This window comes from Camelus ferus, chromosome 2 (assembly GCF_009834535.1).
Source record: "Camelus ferus isolate YT-003-E chromosome 2, BCGSAC_Cfer_1.0, whole genome shotgun sequence".
Taxonomy (NCBI): domain Eukaryota; kingdom Metazoa; phylum Chordata; class Mammalia; order Artiodactyla; family Camelidae; genus Camelus; species Camelus ferus.
The window spans coordinates 66,715,932-66,736,789 of NC_045697.1; the positions used below are offsets into that span (position 1 = coordinate 66,715,932).

At 37.2% G+C, this 20,858-nt stretch overlaps 1 protein-coding gene across 9 annotated transcripts in view; it reads left to right on the forward strand.

Moving 5' to 3' along the window:
• The window catches only part of BMPR1B (bone morphogenetic protein receptor type 1B), a 347,906-nt gene that overhangs the window by 184,606 nt on the left and 142,442 nt on the right, over window positions 1-20,858 (forward strand). For 7 of the 9 annotated variants that reach the window (XM_032460090.1, XM_032460082.1, XM_032460042.1 and 4 more), the window contains one exon: window positions 19,495-19,589. The gene's annotated coding sequence lies outside the window, so the exon portion shown is untranslated. Of the gene's footprint in view, window positions 1-19,494; window positions 19,590-19,731; window positions 19,847-20,858 lie in introns of those variants that run through there. The other 2 variants (XM_032460098.1, XM_032460072.1) reach the window with 2 other exon arrangements.

Genomic DNA, 20,858 nt, shown 5'->3' on the forward strand with positions numbered 1-20,858 from the left:
CAGTTTTTGTGGGTCAGGAATGTGTATAGGGTTTGGCTGTTTGCTTCCGGCTTTCATGCGTTTTGCAGTCGGACAGTGGCTGGAGTTGGGGCAGCAGGCAGCTGAAGCAGCTGGGGCCTTGTCCAGCATCTCTTTTCACACACTCAGGGCTTGTCCATGTGGTCTGTCTACATGGGGTAACTGGGGCTTCACAGCATGGCAGCTACAAGGCAGTCACCCTGCTAACATGGTAGCTGAGTGCTTCAAGAGTGAGTACTCTAGTGACAAGGGGAGAACAGTAGTGCCTTTAGTGGTACACTCTCTATATCGCGTAAGTTCAACTTACATCACTTATATTGAAGTAAAAAATTCAAGGTGAATCAGAGTTATAGGAAGAACATAGTGGGATGGCAGATGTTACTGTAATTATCTTAGGAAAATGTAATCTGCCACTGTCCATCCTCTGACCACAACCATTTACAGCCCTCCCACATGTAAGATACGCTTATTCTCAACCTCAGAGCCCCTGTTTCATCCCATTACTGCATTACCTTGAAGTCTAGGATCTCATCTTCTACATCAAGTCCAGGTGCAGCTGAGGCGCCGTGAGTAAATCTTCCTGAATATTGAAAATTCTTGAACTAGGGATTTCCTGAAAAGCTCTAATCAAGAGATAAGTTATCTGCCCTTCACACAGCCAACATTTGGTGGTGTGACAAGCACAGGGAAGTTCTGTAGTCCCACCTGTTCAAAAAGGGAGAAATGAGAAGCTACTATATTCCACAGCAAATCTCAAACCCAAGTGGTCCTGCTGCCATTTGCTTAAGTAGGGACTCAGTCTGTTCCCTGGGAACTGTTCTCTTTGACTCTTGATTCTTCCCACTGTATCCTTGTTTCCATCCTCTGAATCATCCTTCTCCCCCACTTCCCCAAAAAAGGCCTGTATTTATTGCTGACAAAATTCCTCCTTCCTGTTCATGGAAGTCTGGGGGGTCCAAAAGCCACTTTTTGCTTAGTATTGTGTTTGTTTCCTCTTAGCTCAAGCTGATATAAATCTTTAAAAAGTTTCTTTAGGGTTTCTTACATATCAGTTTAGCAAAATCACTCTAGTAGCAAAAGTCACACCCAGAAAATTTTGAGGTAATTGCTCCTTTACCAAGGGTTCCCTATGAAGCTGTGGTGAGATAACACCCTTAAGATTCTTTTTTTTTTAATTGAAGGATAAAGACTTAGTTATATTAGTTATATTAGATGTACAACATAATGATGTGACATTTTTATAGATGATTCTCAATATAAATTTATTAAATATTGGTTATATTCCATTTACTATACATTACATCCTTATATCTTACTTGTTTTATACCTAGTAGCTTGCACCTCTTAATCCCCTTCCCCCATCTTGCCCTGCCTCCACACTTAAGATTCTTAGTAGTCCTACTGTTCAGCAGAGAAAGTTGGCTCCTTATGCCCTTAAGATCCTTAGAAGGCCTTTTATCTGTTTTAAAGGATCTATGAGGCAACTACCTTGATATTCCTGAGATGCTAATACAGCCAGTTTATAGTCACATGCTTATCTTTACTTGTAGACCAGGTTTTTCTGACTACACCTGGCATTTTATCTTTTCCCCCTGAGGCTTGTTTTTGAGACTGTTGTTTTGAGACAGTTTTGCACTCTGAAGCCAAAGGGAAATGAAGATTCATTCTATTTTTCAAACCTAGCAAGTTCTGTCTTTTATAGTTCCTCCAAATTTTGCTGGAAACCAACAGTTCCTTTTTTAACTCATCTATCTCTTCATAAGTAACAAAGGGAAGGCAGATGTCCTTTTAGTATTCTGCTGGGAAAGCTCCTCAGCTTAGATCCTTGGAGTTCATTCGGTACACTTTCTATTTTCTATGTCACTGTGGGTGTTCGAATTGCTAAATGTTCTTCAACTGCGTAGCAAGAATCTCCTTTTATCCACCTTCCAAAAACATAACCTGTACATCTCTGATGCCCTCACAGTCAAACTCATTGAGGCCCATCAGGCTCCCAATAACAGTCTTGTTCAGGCTTCCATCTGCTTTCTGGTCCAAAGGCCAATACCATATGTTTTGAGTTTATTTTATTATACCACTTCACTTTTGATATGAGTATGTTTTGGTTATATATTGCTTTTTAACAAATAACTGTAAAACTTAGTGGCTTGAAACAACAAAAACAATGTTATTCCCTCTCATAGTTTCTGTGGGTCAGGATTTTGGGCAGAACTCAGTTGGGTGGTTTGATTCTCAGTTGGGTGCTCTCTAATGTAGGTGCAGTCAGTGGTGTCTGGAGGCAGAACAGCAGGAGACAGAAGCAGCTGGGAGCTGTCCAGGCATATCTCTAGTCATGGAGTCTCAAGGCTTCTCTGATTTCTCCACATTGGTAGTTTGTTTTTTAGCATCGTGTCCTCTGCATAGTCAGGCTGCTAAACTGGCAGCCAGAGGCTCCAAGAACATGCATTCTTTTTTTTTTTTTTTTCTTTTTTAATAGTTTAGTGGTTTTATTTATTTTTTAGCGGAATACAGTCAATTACAATGTGTCAATTTCTGATGTACAGCACAATGTCCCAGTCATGCATATATATACATATATTCATTTTCATGTTCTTTTTCATTAAAGGTTATTACAAGATATTGAATATAGTCCCCTGTGCTATACAGAAGAAACTTGTTTTAAAAATCCATTTCTATATATAGTAGCTAACATTTGCAAATCTCAGACTCCCAAATTTATCCCTTCCCATTCCCTTTCCCCAGTAACCATGAGATTGTTTACTATGTCTGTAAATATATTTCCGTTCTGTAGATCAGTTCTTAGTGTCTTTTTTTTTTTTTTTTTAAGATTCCACATATGTGTGATATGTGGTTTTTTTCTTTCTCTTTCTGGCTTCACTTAGAATGGTATTCTCCAGGTCCATCCATGTTGCTGCAAATGGCATTATTTTATTTTTTTATGGCTGAGTAGTATTCCATTTTATAAATATACCACAGCTTCTTTTATCCAATCATCTGTTGATGGACATTTAGGTTGCTTCCATGTCTTGGCTATTGTATATAGTGATGCTGTGAACATTAGGGTTCATGTATCTTTTTGAATTAGAGTTCCCTCCAGATAAACACCTAGGAGTGGGTTTGTTGGATCATCTGATAAGTCTGTTTTTGGTTTTTTGAGGAATCTCCATACTGTTTTCTGTAATAGCTGCACCAAAGTTCATTCCCACCAACAGTGTAGGAGGGTTCCCTTTCTTCAAACCCTCTCCAGCATTTATCGTTTGTGGACTTCTGAATGATGGCCATTCTGATTGGTGTGAGGTGACACCTCACTGTAGTTTTGATTAGCATTTCTCTGATAATTAGCAATATTGAGCTTTTTCCATGTGCCTATTGGCCATTTGTATGTCTTCACTGGAGAATGGCTTGTTTAGGTCTTCTGCCCATTTTTGGATTGGTTTGTTTTTTTCCTTAAGTTTATTCTGGAGATTAAGCCCTTGTAAGTTGCATCATTTGCAAATATTTTTTCCCATTCCATAGGTTGTTATTTTTATTTGTTTATAGTTTCTTTTGCTGTGCAAAAGCTTCCCATTTGTTAATTTTTCCTTTTATTTGTATTCCCTGGGTAGACTGCCGTGGAAAACATTGCTAAGATTTATGTCAAAGAATGTTTTGCCTGTATTTTCTTCTAGGAGGTTTATCATGTCTTATATTAATGTCTTTAAGCCATTTTGAGTTTATTGTTGTGTACAGTATGAAGGAGTGTTCTAACTTCACTGATTTACATGCTGTTATCCCATTTTCCCAGCACCACTTGCTGAAGAGACTGCCTTTTCTCCATTGTATAGTCTTGCCTCCTTTGTTGGAGATTAATTGATTGTAGGTCTGTGAGTTTATTTCTGGGCTCTCTGTTCTGTTCCATTGATCTATCTAAGAACTTAGGTTCTGATGAGTCAGTTGGGAGCTGAATCATATTTTATCACCTAGCCTTGAAGCACATTGTGTCACTTTGACAGTAGTCACAAGCTCATCTAGATTCAAGGAGAAAGAATTTAGACCCCACCTCTCAATGGGATGTAAGAAGAGCATTTGAGATAGGAGATACTGTTGTAGTCGTCTTTGGAAAATAATATAAAATCTACCACACTTCTTTGTATCCAGTCTTCACAGGTTGACTCCAAGCTTAATGGAATATAGAGGTAGATATTGATGGAAATTTAGGTAGAACCTTTTATGTTAAGAAAAAAAAATAAACAAACCAAAAAACACCCTTGAACTTAACATCCTTGCTTTCATCCTCAAATTTTGCTATTTAAACATTCAGTGAATTTCTAGTTATAACATTTAACGGGGATCTAAATTTGATGTTTTTCTCTTGGCTAAGCCAAAATTAGGATTGTGGGTGGTACATGTTTTAAGTTACATCGAATTCTCAGACATGCAGCATTTATGAATAGTAATAGCTTTAACTGGCCAGCTATTGAAACCTTGTGTTTTTATAAGAAAAGAAGAAAAATGTTTCCTAAAAATTAAGAGAAATTACATCTATTCCTAAAATGCCTCTGCATAAGAACTGACAGATTGTCCTCGTAATTCTTAAAATTAATCTTTTGAAATACCAAAAACCACATGGTTGAACTTCTGAAGGTGAACAGTGAAAACTTCATTAAAGGCGATGAACGTGCAGCCACTTGGCATCTCCTTTCTTCTTGGCCACATCAGCTTGGTTTGTCTTCTGTCGCTGCATAAACGAGCCACGCATGCTTTGGAAAATCTTTGACTGTTTCAGATGCTTGGTCTGCATAGCCTGGACCCTGTTCACTGCGCCTTATTACTTCGATTTCCCTCTGCTTTCAACAACAGTGCTATCAGGCCAGCTTCTCTAGGAGTAGCAGCAGCCTGTGAAAGCCAAGGGCCAGAAACCCGCTGCCTGTGAGAAACAGTGCTGCGTCTTCGCAGGGCTGTCGAGGGCCAGGTTCCACTTAGCCTTCTTAAATGGACCAAAGGTGATATCAAATGCATTGAAAATACTGGAATAAATCATCACAGTTTATTGCAGTTGTTATACCTAGGGAAGAACCTGCTTCTTAGCAATCAGCCTGGCCTATTGACAGTGAAAATTCAGTCATCAGAAAATTGAGGGCAACATTATTCAGTGAACTATTAACTGTAGTTTGAATCATCTTTTAAAATTAAAGTTAGATCATCAGGTGAATAGTAAACTTAAGAAAGCAACAAATGACAAAATAACATGACAACGTTGAAAACTGGATCATAAAGTAACATAAAAGTAACATGAGGTGAGTAGATAATTGGAATGTCAGATTTGGGTAAATATTTTCAGCTCATTTCAGTTTAATTCACTGAGCATCTTAGTTGTATTGCAAAAGGGACTAACAATTGAGTTTATTGAGTGTTATTACTTAACCATGAACATTGGACTTGTCATTCATTTTAAGTAGGATTTTAAATATCCTATTTATTAGTTTCCTACCCAAATTCTAAAAGTTACTTATTTCTAAGGAGGTTAGTAACTCATTGATTATCATAATAGTAATTGTGTTAAGTTTATGTGTTTGATGTTGTGGAGGGTCACATAACAGAATTTGTTAGTAATTTTAAAACAGTCTTTTCAGGCCCTTGCATTTTTTGCTTACCTACCCTCCCACCCGTTCTCCACACAGCTTTACAGAGCTTATGCTACACTGCTTTTTTTTTCCATTGAAAAATATTTATTTATTTTAATTGAAGTACAGTTAGTTAAAAAAAAAAAAAGACAATTGCTTCTTAAAACTGCTCAGTGGCTTCTCATTGCTAGGAGGATAGAAGTTAGAGTACCTTTTCATGAAAGACACAGGACCTCCATGATCAGCTCCCTCCTCCCTCCCTTACCTTACCTCCTGCCTCTGCCTGCTCTGCTCCATCCACAGAGACCTGCTTGTCGCTCCTGACACACTGTACTATCTCTCAGAGCTCTGCCTTTGCCTCTTTCTGGAATGGATCCCTCTCTGCCTTTTCTTCTAGACTAATTCCTTCTCACCCTGTTAAGATGCAATTCTGTGACCACCTTTCCTCCTCAGTGAACTAGATATTTATATTTTTTCACTTAAGCGTAACTCTTGCATTGCTTTTATTACTATGCGTTCTAGCTCTTGCCTGTGTGCTACTTGGAGGCAGGAGTTGTGTCTTTTAGTTTTGTGTGTTATAGATGCCTGGCATATATTAGGTATTCAGATTGTTTACTGAAGAAATGAGTGATTGAATGGATTTATGGTGCACTTTATTTTTCATTTGAGTCTGCAGTCTTTAGTCATCAAATCTTTCTTTTGGCCCTCCCTCCTTGTTTGGGACAAGCTCTTGTCTCACATTTTCAGGTATTTCTCACTTTTGAAAATTTACCAAGGAGGAGAGAGTGGTAGTCAGGGCTCGGCAGTGGTAATGTCCACTTGCAGAAGTGCGTACCAGCACTGTGCTGCCTTAATGTGTCCTACCTTCAGCAGTGGGAGGCTGGTAAGTCTTCATTATCCATTCATTAGTCGGGTGTTTGAATGACACCACAAAGAAAGGTGCTGTGAATATGCAAAAATGCATAAAACATAGCTCCTGATTTTAGTTAAGGTCTTGTCTACTAGAAAAGAGAAGACAGGTACCTCCTACAAGTTGGGAATGCTGTGGGCTTTCATAAAGGTACAGAAAGAATGCAGAGACTCATTTTGACATGGATTAGCTCAGCTGGCTTTATCAGATGGAGCTTTAAGAAGAAAGGTTCGAGTAGAATTTGTCGTTCCTTTTCACTCACATGCTATGAATTCCATGACAAATGGACTGTGCAGAAAGTGTGTCTACTGCCTTGAAATTCCTTTAAAGGAAGGTTGGTGGTAGTACAGTATTTATATGTGCAATTTTGATAAAATACTGTTTTGACTCGGCAAATAAAGGAATATCTTAAGCTTATCTTCTATGGAGTGTTCGAATTTTTAAATGACATTCCTTCAGGTAGTTAGTGTATTGTAATATGCTAATAGAAGCTGGAGGAGATGCTATCTCAGCAAACTTCTAGGGCTATCGCATATGATAGTTAAGTCAGTTTTTAGCAGATTGGTTTGCTTGCCTGAAGTGTGACCAGGACTTGATTGCTTTTGCTTTTCCATACTTTAATTTAGATACCTTAGCTTATGCATGATTATTAGCTGTTAAAAATATGAACTTAAGTTGGCATTAAGAGTTGGATAATGAGACATTTTACTACCATTAGGAGACTTTATTCTTCTTTATTAAGTGCAGTCCAAGAGAAGGTATTCTAGTGTTTATTTGAGCAATAGAAATGCCATCTGTACCTGATAAATTTATCTAAATATTTTAAGCCATGACAAAATTCTCAGGTTACAGCAGTCCTACTAAATAAACCCCAGATTGTTTCCCAGTGTAGTGCTAGTGGGTGAACTCCTATCAGAATTACCCACCATGAAAAAGATGTACCATTTACAGCAAGTGGGGTCAAGTTCTTGTGTGTCCCACACTAGAGGAATCCCATGTTAATGTTACAGATTATCAAAAAGAATAATATAAGCAAAATTCAAATACTGTCAAGTGTTTTGTGTATTTTTTTCCTTCTCAAGAGACACAAAGTTATTCACAAATTATAAGCAAATATATTTTATTCTAGAATTTACAGGGAGAATTCATAAAAGCAGTGAATCAGGAATGGATATAATTACATGGGTCATTTCCAAAATAACTTAATTTTCACCTAAATTACTTGAATTTTTAGAGGGAAGTGTTTTAATAATTGCTTTCATTTTTGTTGTTCTTCAGGAGAATTTGTTTTAGAAACTAACTTGTTCCTAAAATGTATTGCTCCTTTTTACCAAATATCCAGATAGAAATTAAACAGTTTAGATGTATGAGAGAAATTACAGGTGAAATTTTAATCTTCCAATGGCTGTTTGTGTAATTAGACTCAAATTTAAATCCTTATCTTGGCCTCTGGTGCTTCTCAACCTGGGCTGCGTATCAGAATCACATGGAGGGCTTCCGAGAGTGCTGATCAATGGCTCCTGCTCCAGTGATTCTGATGTAATTGGTCTGGGATATGGCCTAGCATCTGGATTTTTAAAGCAGTCCAGGTGATTCTCATGTGCAGCACAGTTGAAGAACCACTGGCCTGAAACACCTGCATCATTCAGTCACTGTCTAATTATATGTCTTCTCTGTGTGCCCCCTCTCCCTTTTGTGTTGTCACTTGAACACTAAAGATTGTTCTTACCCAAGGATCTTTCTGTAGCAATTTCTTCTGCCTGGAGTGTTCTTCCTGCAGATCTTTCTATGGCTGTCTCCTTCTAATCATTTAAGGATCTGCTTTAGGCCAAGCTTTTCTTAATCCTCCTAGCTAAAGCTTTCTTTTTCTTTTTTTTGGTGTCTATTTTTAAAATTATTTTTCATTGAAGTATAGTCAATTTACAATGTTAGTTTCAGCTGTACAGCAAAGCAATTCAATTGTGTATATATATATATTCAGATTCTCTTCCATTAAATCTAAAGCTTTCTTTCCCCCAACATTATCACATTATTCTGTTTTACTTTTATTATCATACTTTTTGGGGGCTGTGAGATATTATCATAGTCATCTGTCAGTTTGCCCAACCCCCACTAGAATGTAAAGTCCTTGAGGATGTGTCTGATTCACCATCATATTCCCAGCCTCCTAAAACCAAGTCTAACATATAACAGTTGCTCAGTAAATATTTTTTGAGTAAATGAATAAAAATGTTGATAGAAAAGTGATTTGAGTAATATAAATAATTAATACCATCTTTTCTCTCAAGAAAAACAAAACAAAACAAACATGAGATCATATTTTTAAAATTAGAATAAAGCCAAAGATGAAATGAGTGAACAAGTCAACAGGCAAAGAAGTGAACCTAGAGCTGTGACAGCCGCCAGCACCAAAACCTTTAGGGCGGTGATCCTGAGGCTGGGCTAGTTCCCGCCACCTAAGGCTCTCACCCCGTGGCTATGCTTTGGATCTTCCCATCATCCCAAATCTTTCAAATCTTTGTACTCTTTCTGGTTAACTTCTGTTTTAAGCCTTCCCTGAGCTCAGTCTGCAGGAAGAGTTAGGCCTCCTGTGCTCTGCTGGCTTGCACTGAGGCCATTGCTGCACTGTACTGTGAGCTCCCTCACCAGCCGCTCGCCTCCCTGCGAGCAGGGATTGTGCCTGGATTGCTAAATCCACAACTGATTCTCAGTAAGTGTTTTGTTGAATGAAAGCGTAAGCAAATGTGAAAATAGTCCACAAGAAGCATTAGAACTGCTAATTAAAATTACAAAATGGATTTGTCAGGAATATAAGTAAGTTGAAGTAGTTATTAATAGAATAAAGTAATAAATAAGGATATTCTAGCCCAACGAGGTGGGTGTGATGCTATGCCCACTTAGGAAATTAAGAAAACATTGTTGGTGCCAATAAGTCTGAGCACTGGCTTCCAACTGATATGTGGTTTGTCATCTATACAAGGTTTTCATCACTCACTTGGGACTTTTTATACATTATTTACCCTTTTTGATAAACTTCTTCGCAATAGCTACCATTCTGATGGATGCATTTTCCAGTAACACCTGATAAGCTTTTTAAAATGTAGCTTTTAATTGGTATTGATTGCCAGTAAACCCAATGATAACTTTCATCAGTGTACTTTGAACTTCATTGTTCTGCCCAAAAGAAAATGGAGCAGTCTTTGAGCACATAAATATTTAAGTCTCTGCATAGAGCCCTGTTAGTTCCATGGTGTGACTGTGACAGTTTTAGCAGCAGAATCTTACTTTGGAGTGCTCTTTCAGCTTGTATCCTGCTTCCGAATCTCTATCACTGTGCATCCTTCTACCTGGAAGCTAGATGAAGAAAGAGAACCACGCATTTGAAATGAACATTTTCAGTAATATTTTGGAGTTGTTCATTGCTGCATTTTCTATCACAAAGATGATAAAACAGAGGGGAAAAGAGTGAGTACTTAGGACAGAAATGCCAGTCAGGTCCCCCCAAATTATCCTGAAGAGCAGTATTATCACGGCTTTACTGCTGGCAGCCTGGGAGCCGGCACATGCTTCTCCCATCTGCTTTTAGAAGGAAGCACGCCGTTTGTCACATCTGAATGAGACTAGCAAGTACAGCAGGGAGTTCTAATACCAGCATCTCAGCATCTGAGGACATTTTCCTCCTTTTAATTTTCTAATCTGCGTTCCCACAGTTAGATCTAGTTCTGCCCCTTAAATGTTATTTCACAGAAATCAGGGCTCAGAGAATTCTGGTTGTTCTCCACACAGCATTGCCAGTGAGCACATGGTTTGGTGTGTCATGAGAGTGTAATGTGGTATTTGTGTTGTGGGCAAAGGGGGAGTGAAACCAAGAGGACAGGGCCAGGTCGAGATGGTGGAGTGGCCTATATTCTGTGCTGAAAATCCAAACCCGCTGTTGTCAGCAGGAGGAGGTGTTGACATTTTTCAAGTGTTGTAGTCGTGTGGAAGATTGATGGAGGAGGAGACAGAGTGGTGACAGGAGACTTGATTGTGGTCTTTTTGGTACTTAAGATTATATAAAAGCTAAACCTGAATTTTGGTAGGAACAGAGGGAAGGAAAGAGGGGACAGAGAGATTTCAAAGATAGACTGTTAAGTGTTTAGTAACTAACTAGAAAGAGAGAGAAGGGGAACACGAGTTTTTCCTTGGATGACTACGTAGTGGCACTGCCATCACCCAGGTAGTGGTTGTGTGCGCCTGTTTGTGTGTTTTGCCATTGTCAACAAAAGTATGTATGCCTCAAATTGGAATACTTGTTTGTCCCCTAGGAAATACAATTTTTTTTCCATAGGAAGATTATTTCTGCTGAGATACAGCCCCTCAGGTATTATTAAAAAGTATAGTAATAAAGGCCAAGAATATAATGTGAAAAGACCTGAATTCAGTATTTCTTTCAAACTTTGATACATTGGACTGTTACCTTACCTACTTTGAACTTCGGTTTCCTCATCTGTAAAGTAGGGATACTTTCTCATTGGCTTGTCCTGATGATCAAATGAGAAAAACATGAAAGAACACTTCTTAAGAGTATGAGGTGCCGTATAAATCTGAGTCGTTAGATTTGTACATACCATTGAGAGTTGGGCGGTAAGAGAGATTATACTCCATGAATGTGGGTTCCTTGACCCTGGGGGTGTTCTGAGGTTCCTGTACTTCTGAAGTATTCTTTAATATTCTTTACTAGTGTGATTTAAGTGTCAAGAATGAGTGGCAGTTCGTATATGCTTTTCCGAACACAAATGTTCATACAAAACAGTTATTTTGACTTAATGGTTTAGTACAAATTCTCCTCATAATAAAACAAAAATATAAGCAGATTGATTACTAAATTGGTGCCCTATATGTTAGCAGTATTTCATCTCTTTGTTGGATCATGAAAGGAAAGTATAGAGATGTTCTTAATCCTTACCTTTTCTCCTTTTGCCACCCGCCCATCCTCAGCCCAGTTTCAGCTCTGATCTTGGTCCATGCAGGCTGAATACCAGAAGGAAGCAAATTAGAGGAGGTGGGAAAAAACCACACACACATACGCCTCTCAAAGGGTACTCCTGTGCAGTTTTCACCTACTCCAAAGTAGTCTAATGAAATTAAAGCTTACAAAAACTAGAAAGAGTGCTAAAGTTCATCTCTAAGTATGATTTAACTTGCTCTTAGGAATGTGTTGTACATGACAATATTCAGATCCACCAAAATACAGAAGTAAAAGTTAGATTTAAAAAATTTAGTCACTCTTTCTGTATTACTCTTTAGTTATCTTTGATGCCACATTTCAAGAAAATTTCAGGCCCCATCAAGCAGGACAGCCAGTGGAAACAACCACATTTTATACATGAACCAAACAGGAGTAATGAATATCTCATTCATTGCTTGTTCAAATTGGTTTCCTTTATTGTTTCCTTCCTATTTCCTCTCCCTTTTTTTGAAATATGTTTTACTTAGAAAACCATGGCATTAAAGTGAATAATTATATTCCTCAGCTTTACAGATTTAAATCTTTCTTCGTAGAGCAGAAAGCAGACTCATCGTAGAGCAGTAACATAAACCAGTGTTGTTTTTATTTTCTTTTATGAATGGTTCAGACTTGATGTACATTCCTATTTTTACCGCCTGTTAAATTTAATCGTTCAGTGATACTTTTATGGGCTACTGTCTTACGATTAATGAGTAGTAAAAGAAAGAGTTCAGCTTAAATGTGGTAGCAGGTATTTCTCTCCTCCGCTGAGTTGGGTTTTGCCAAACCCTTCCTGGCTGGGATTTCTCCCTTTTCATCCTAAGGAGTGCATGGTGTTAGCTTGTTTCAGTGAGTCCCCCAGTCTTCCCAGCTCTCCTTTTCAGCTGCATAAATCCCTCTGGTGGGGGTGACTTCAGGATTACTTTCAGGCCCCTCCTGCCTTGGGGAGGACACTTAGTATTTTCTCAAGATTCCAGTTCTGCTGTCCAACAAAACATACTGTAATTTTTTTCCTAGAAATAAATGTTCCATTTAATTAATGTCACATTGCTAATTATGGTATCTGTATGAATGGAAAGATCCTCGAATGAGTTCTTAAAAAAGCAACAAATATTGAAAGTCCAGCTACATGTTTATGATGAAAGAAAATCATCGTTTCGAATGTGGGATAATCATCTGTCACCTGGATATTAGAACTATTCAGAGGTGAAAGAAATTAAAAATTCTCATCATGGAGAGTCTTATAGTCACATGTACCCTCTAATGTCCATTTTGCAGTGATAGTAGAAAAACTTGAATTAGTGAGGATTAATTCCTTAACTTTAAGAAATAGACAGATGATGACTTTAAGAACTGTATGCTTTTTTAAAAGTAGAAAATGTTTGAATTTCTATTGCAAATAAATACTAAGTTTCAAATACTTTATGCGACTGCCCTTAGTATATAAATATGTGTGCCTTTATGAGGAAAACAAGTAGGAACACTGATGTATAGTTGGGCACTCAGCTATTATTATTTAGCATGAAGAGACATTAGTATGGTTTTAATATAAGTCCAATTAGCAACAACTATAGTATAAAGATAATATTCTTGATGCTTTTCACTTATTATTATTACTTTATTTTGTTAAATGTAATTGAATTTTATTTTTGGTTATGTTTATATGTGTTACATACAGTATGAATTTCAGAACAGTTTCTGTTTATAAGTGATAACATGTTTTAGTTTAGTTTGGCATTAGTTGGTATAATGTCAAATAAGTTAAAAAGGACACAGATTCTTTGCTGTTGTTTTCTTGTTCAGTATTTTTCTTTTTAATTTATGTACAACATTGTTTTAGTTGAAAGTAAAAAATGACATTAATTGTGCAGTCAGTACTTCTCAAACTAGTAATGGGCGAGCTTACAAGAAAGCGGCAGCGCTGAAGGTTAGTAGACTCACGTGTGCTCTTCCTCTGGGTCGCTGGAACCCAGAGTATTTATTACCTGCGAACAAAGCACCTTAGAGTTAAAGGTAGGTCATTCTGTATGATGTGACTAGTATGAATAATGATGACATGCTTGGGTTACTAATATTTTCCCAGTACCCGTTTGCCCCTGAGGAGTATCTCAAAGTGTTGTTTATATTTGTAGTGTTTATATCTGATTAAGCTTGTCAACATCATTTGTAAATCATTCATTAATCGATTTTTTTGCTTCTTTTCACCTCTAACTTCAAGGAAGCATTAAATTAAAGCATGACTATAACTGGATTACAATTCCTGTTTCCTAACATTGATCTGATAGAATACTTTATTATTACCAAACTGAAAGTCCTATTATGGGTATTTATCATAATGCTGAACAGAGGATTAGCCCATTTTCTGTCATTACATTTTTTTAAAGTTTATTTTCTTTACTAAAAATTCTATTGAAACTGCATAAGAATTCAAAATAACTTAGTTTAAAAACTGAAACAATGTATGAACAAGTATTTCTCATTCCTAATCTTTCATATGTTGATTAGTTTATTCATTTATTCAGTAAACAAGTGAGTGGCTGTGTTTATGCCCGTACAAGTTGAAAATATGTATTAAACTTTGCTTGGTCCTAGGCTTTTCTGAAATTGTATTTACTGAAAGTAGAGAGTAAATGGACAAAAGGCCAAATAAGCACATGAAAAAAGGCACGACATTTAAGTCATTAGGGAAATGGAAGTTAAAACAATGAGATTCTACTTTACAAGTATTGCTTGTAATAAAAAAGACAGATGATTATAGGTGTTTGTAAGGGTGTGGAGAAACTGGAACCCTCCTACATTGCTGGTGGGGATTAAAATGGTGCAACCTTTTGGAAAACAGTTTGACAGTTCTCTATGATGTTAAACATAACATTACCGTATTACTTAAAATTTCATTCCTGCTATTTACCCAAGAGAGATGAAAACATATGTTCACCCAAAAACTTGTACGTGAAAGTTGATGGCAACATTATTCATAATAGCTTGAAAGTGGAAACAACCTAAATGTCTGTCAGCGAATGAATGGACAAATAAAATGTGTAACGTATACAATGAAATATTCCAGGATAAAATGAAATGAAGTACTGATACCCAGTGCAGGGCACTAAGACTAAACTCATTTCATTGATGAGGAAACTACCGTTATGTAACTTATGAAACAACATGAGAAAGATAAAAACTCAAGTCATTTTGACTTCAGAACACTCACTTAACTTCTAGACTGTGATGTGCTGTTGTTTCTTGTTTTAGATCATTACCCCATCTGTCTTTCCCTTTTCTTCATGGCCCAGCTTTTTGAAAGAGAGCTTTTACTCCATGTCTCACTTTGCTTCCCCCTCCAATGGAAATAGCTTAGCCATTGGTGCTCTTGTTCCTTTCTTTTTAAACACCTGCTTTGTTGAAGTATAATGCGTACACCATAAAATGTACCCTTGTAAAATGTTCAGTTCAGTGGTATTTAATATCACAGTGTTTTCTTGATGTTGTGCGTAGGGGGCTTGTTTCAGTCATTTTCACGTTGAGTCTTTCCATGGCATTTGACATTGCTGACCACTCCCTCCTGAGTACTCCATCCTCATTCACCCCTATTCTCGGTTTCTCATTCTTCTACTTACATTCATAGATGTTTTATAGGCTTTGTGGACTTGTCTTCCTTGACCCACCTTTTAAATGTTGGTTTTGGGTTACTTCCCATTAAACGTGTCATCACTGAGAGACCTCGTGAGTCCGGGAGCCACCTGTGTTGGTGTATGGAATACCGTTGTTTTAATTTGCATTTCCTTGATGACGTATGAATTGGAGCATCTTTCATATGCTTATGTGACATGTCTATTTCCTTTGGTGAGGTGTCTGTTAAAGTTCTTGACCCATTTTTCAATTGGGTAGTTTTTTATTGTTGAGTTATAAGAGTTCTTTGTATATTTTGGATAACAGTCCTTCATTAGATGTCTTTTGCAAATATTTTCTCCCTTGTCTTCTCATTCCCTTGATACTGTCTTTCTCAGGGCAGAAGTTATTAATTTTAATGAATTTCAGCTTACAAATTATTTCTTTCATCAGTCATGCCTCTGTTGTATCTAAAAAGTCATCACCATATCCAAGGTCATACAGGTTTTCTCTATTTTATCTTTTAGGAGTTTTTATAGTTCTGCATTTTACATGTAGATCTGTGATCTATTCTGAGTTATTTTTTTGAAGATGTGTAGTCTTTGTCCAGATTCATTTTTTTTGCTTGTGGATGTCCAGTTGTTCCAGCACCACTTGTTGAAAAGACTATCTTTGTTTCATTGTATCTTTGCTCCTTTGTCAGAGTTGACTATCTATTTCTAAGCTCTCTGTTCTGTTCCATTGATTTACTTGTCTGTGCTTTCTCTAATATGCATTGTCTTGATTGCTATAGCTGTGTAGTAAGTCCTGATGTTAGGTAGTGTCAGTCTTCCAACTTTGTTCTTCAGTGTTGTGTTGGCTATTCTGAGTCTTTTGCCTCTCCATATAAACTTTAGTATAAGTTTGTTAATATCCAAAAAAAAATAAGTTGTTGGGATTGCACTGAATCTGTAGATGAACTTGGGAAGAACTGACACTTTGGCAGTATTGAGTCTTCACACCTTTGACTCTCCATTCATTCACTACCCTTCAGTCAAATGAAAGGCAGAACTTTTAGTTATTTTTTTTATAGGGTATGTCAGCTATTTTATTTTTGTCTACTGATTTCCACTGATCAGTTTCTTCATCTTATCTTCTTGTTACCGTTTATAACTCAATATTAAAATCTAGTAGTTCTTTGAGAGAAACGGAGGGTAAGGCTTTAATTTTTTTTCTGATTTTGTGAGAGCACTGCTTAGTCTATTTTCTTGCCTGGCCTGAGCAGCCTCTACCTTTTATTCAAGTAACTGATAATAAAGGCAATATGTGGGATTGTAGACCAGTCAGACAGATTGGAGCTGAATTCCAGATATACTGTTTATTAGTTATATGACTTCAGACAAGCCACTTACTAACTCCAAGCCTCATTTTCTTTCTCTTGAAAAAGGCAAAAGCATACCATTCTATGAGTGTTGTATTTAGTGTTACAGATAATATTTGTAAAGCCCCTGTTAGACAGTAATCACTCCATGAATAATAATATTCCCTTTGGGCCACATGCTTCAGGAAGATAGGGGAAGAGTCTTAACTAAAGTCTATAGTTTTCATTAAGGCTCTCTCTTTGTGTTGTATATGGGTTTTGCCAAATGCATAATGACATGTATCTACCATTACAGTATTAAAAAATATAGATATGTAGTTTCACTGGCCTAAAATTCCTGAGCTATACCTACTCATCCTTCCTTCCCATCCAAACCCCTGGCAACCACTGACCTTTTTAATGTTTCAATATTTTTGCCTTGTCCAGAATGTCATGTAGTTGGAATCACACAGTACATAGCCTTTTCAGACTGGCTTCTTTCACTTAGCAATTGAATGGACAGTTTTAATGGAGTCAGTGTCCAGTTTCTCAACTTCTGCATAAACTCTTTATAATGTTGATCTGACTCAGGGCAGTGCTTTATTCACAGCAGTCTTTCTCTTACTATGCAGAAGAAGGGCACACCCTCATCCATCCCAAATCATACTATAGTGCATTATCCTGGGGCCATAGAAAACTTGATGAAAAATTTTAAATTAATGCCTTAAATTTTTGTTGTAGAGAAGTATGATAGGGTGAAAAATGAGACTTAATTGTTAAAGACATTACATAAAAATTCTGTGAGGAAGTGAGATAAAAATATAGGTCAAAAATAGCAATGTAAAATTTTCAGCTGTTAAAAGAAGGGTCTATTCATGTATTTTTAAAAATGATTAATGGTTTTATTACTGTGGATTTAGGTTCTATTGAGTATTCTTAAAATAGTTGATAGAAGTTCTGTTCTAAAATGTCAATATTTCTAATAGGGCAGAAATTAAATTCTTTTCAAGTACGTATTTTACCACAAGTGAAAAATTGTAGTTGTTAACTTGGTAATGTGTGAGTGGTTATATATTTTTCCAAAATTCTTTTAAGTGTCTGAATAAAAATAGTTGAAGACTACTAGCCTACTGTATAAAACCCAAGTTTATTAACCTGGTGTATAAAACCCTTCATCACCTTCTCCTTCTAGTCTTTTTTTTTTTTTTAATTTAACCATTTCCTGCTTCATATTCTGTGCTTCAGCAAGAAAGAACTTGAAAGCTCTGTATTCTGCTCTTTCCTACCTCTCTGTCCTTACCGTGCTAGGCTTTCTCTTCTTTGCCTCTCTGCTGCCTACTCTTTCTCTAAGGTGCAGAGGTCTTGATTGAGGGGTTGCCTGTATACCACCACTCCGTACTGGCTCAGATGCTCCTGTTCCATGGGCCCGTGCTCCCCTCCTGGTCTGCATCACCGTGCTGACACACTGTTTTGTCAGTAGCTTTTTTTCCCTGTGAAATTGGACTGAAAGTTCTCAGAGTAGGAGCTATGTTTCATCTTCGGCTCCTCAGCAGCTACCTATATACTTCTCCTGGTATTAAGTTAATTTACTGGGCACGTACTGATTATTGAATGAAACAAGTAAAAGTAGATTTCAACTGTTAGAATGTTATTTCTTGTGCATAATTTTTTTTAGGAGGGTCCATTAAACTGTTAAAGGCTGTTGTTGTTTTGTGCTAGTTATTTTTCTGGCTGTAATATTTGCCCTTCCTGATAAGGTTTTTAGTAAGATTTCTCATGAAGATCAGTTTTTGAACCTAAAAAATGAGTTTAAGAACCATTCTTACAATAGAAGTAGCACAGCATTGTGAGCAATAAGGCAAGGCCTTCTAGTCTTGGCTCTGCCACAGACTTGCCATATGATTGTGGGTAAATTATCTGGTCCGGAGGTCAGTTTTCTCATCTATTAAATGAGTAAGTGACCAGATTACTTCTTAAGTTTCCTTTAGTCCTGATTTAATCAGGAGAGGAAATTTCAATAAAGTGAACATATCATTATTCTTGGCAAGAAGAATAAAGAATATGGGCTTGATTTATTTCCTCATCATTCATACTGTAGACGTTATATGTGGTACATGCAGATAATGCTGCCTTGTTCATACCTCCTACAGATTATGTAGTCATGGCTTAGATTTTATCCTTAATTTTAAGAAAAGTAAAATAATTCAAATTGTCATAATGGAAAATCTAGAAGTGTTTAATATAATACGTTGTTCATATAATTCCCAGATTATATTTTAGCTTCTTTCACCAAATACATAATTTGATCTTATTGATACTAGACTTTCCAATGCTCTTCTGTCATTCTGGGGATGAGTTGATTTATGTTGAAACATTTCTTTGTGGCCAGTTACTCAGTCACTGCAGCTTTATTCAATGAAACGCAATATTAAAAACAATTACAAAACTGCTTTCCTACGTCTTTTGGTCATTCTTAATATGTAGCAATTCAGTTTTATAAAGCTAGATTTAATGACATTTAGGTATGGCTTTTATTAAGGGTTTGAAATTATGTTGTTTGGCCAAAACAAAGGCAGTATTTCCTTTCTTGTCTTCCACTAAACCCACCCCCCTTTTCTCCACCTGCTTGAGGAAAACTATTTCTTTAGACATACCTCATAATTGCCCTTCTGTGCCTGATTTGGGCCTCAGGAAAGGCCCATAGCATCTGTAAAGCTGGCAGCAAAATGGTATTTCCAGGCAGGCACAGGATTGCTGGGTAGTGAGCCAATCCACAGCTTTGTCTGAGCAGCTGAGAACTTTGACGGAGTATTACCACGGTGTTCAGTAACACAGACCTGTGCCACGAGCAAGTAAAGCACTGAGCAAGTGTCAGGGTCAATATTTATAGACCACTACGTAGCCGCCTTGCAGAGAGAGAAAACGAGAGAGAAACACGCACACACAGAGCAAGGACAGAAAGGCTGCAGTGGAGGGGATGTTAATTTCCAATTTTCTTCTTTAAAAGAAATTTTTTTTTAATTGTCAGGTTCAAACTTCTGCTGAATCACAACCATTTGCCCCTGAGCTATGACAGGAGAGGAAACAAAAAGTTAAAGGAGCCAGCCTGCCATACATAAGAAGGTAAGTAATTAGCCAGTTCGGTCTCGCTCTTACTTGTAAACTCCATCTCCCTGTTGGCTGCTCTACATCAGTAAGCAGAGGGCTGTGTGGCATGTGAAAGCTAGTAAGGAGGGGCTGGCTGCTGGTGAAGAGAGTTCTTGGTGGCCGTGTGGTTTTGTGTTCTGCTCCTAAGACTGCTGTGTGCGTTCATCATACACTGAAATGACGTGGGTGGTGGGAATGGCTCTTGAACGCTGATTTCTTGTTGTGTCCTATCAGTAAGTTTCTGTTTCTTCAGTCTGTCATACGTGAAGTCTTCTGATTGGTAAATTCCTGTTTACCTTTATACTGGTATTAAAACAGGAATATGAGTAGGTTGTAGTGGAGGGTGGTCTAGAAATAGAATAGGGGGAAAATTCAGATGAATGTGTGAAATGTTGTAGACGTTATCAAAGTGTGCCAGCTCTGAATGTGAACAACATGGGGTCTTTTTAAAAGAAAGCGGGTGACCATTTGACAGTGCACTGAAAGGAAATAATGACTACGTTTGGGGACAGAGTGATAGTGAAAGGTGCAAAGGATTTAGCATTTAGGAGAATTTCTCTGCTTGTCCAAGTGATTTGCTAGATTGGTTCCTCACAAAATGTGATTTCTCTACTGAAAACATGAATATCTCTTGCTCCGCATCAGCAGTTTCTTTTTTCCTTTCATCACAGGTCGTACTTCGACATGTGCTTCTCTGCGTGTCCACAGTGCTGTCGTTTTTATAGCATGGTCATTTATCATTGTTTTGCATATTCCAGATTAACATTAAAAGCAGTGGTGCTGAAGGGGGACAGAAAGAAATTATTTTGTATGTTTTCTGATTTAGAAATTTATATACTTAAGTGTTTTGTGTCTAGTGCACATGGCTCCGAAAGTAAGTATGTTGCTTTGCTGCAGGTGTGGCATTAACTAGATGAAACTTCTCTGACAGAGTGAAAGTTTCCGTGTCATTGTTGGTCCTTAATTGTGGAAGCTAAACATTTGTGGATATTTAAAATTTTTAGGCTAAGTTATAGATGGTAATTATAGTTCCAAAGGGTTTTCTGTATTACATTGTTCAAAGTAAAAACAAAAATAATACGAAAGTTGTTGTAGAGCTTAGACTGTAGGCCCATTAGAGGAAGAGCTAATACTCAGGCAGAGGTTTTGTATTAGGGCCAATATTCAGGTACAGCTCACTGTAAAATAGGCTAAACCACATCCAAAAGCAGCAAGTGAAATAGATCTAAATGTAAACATCTTAAA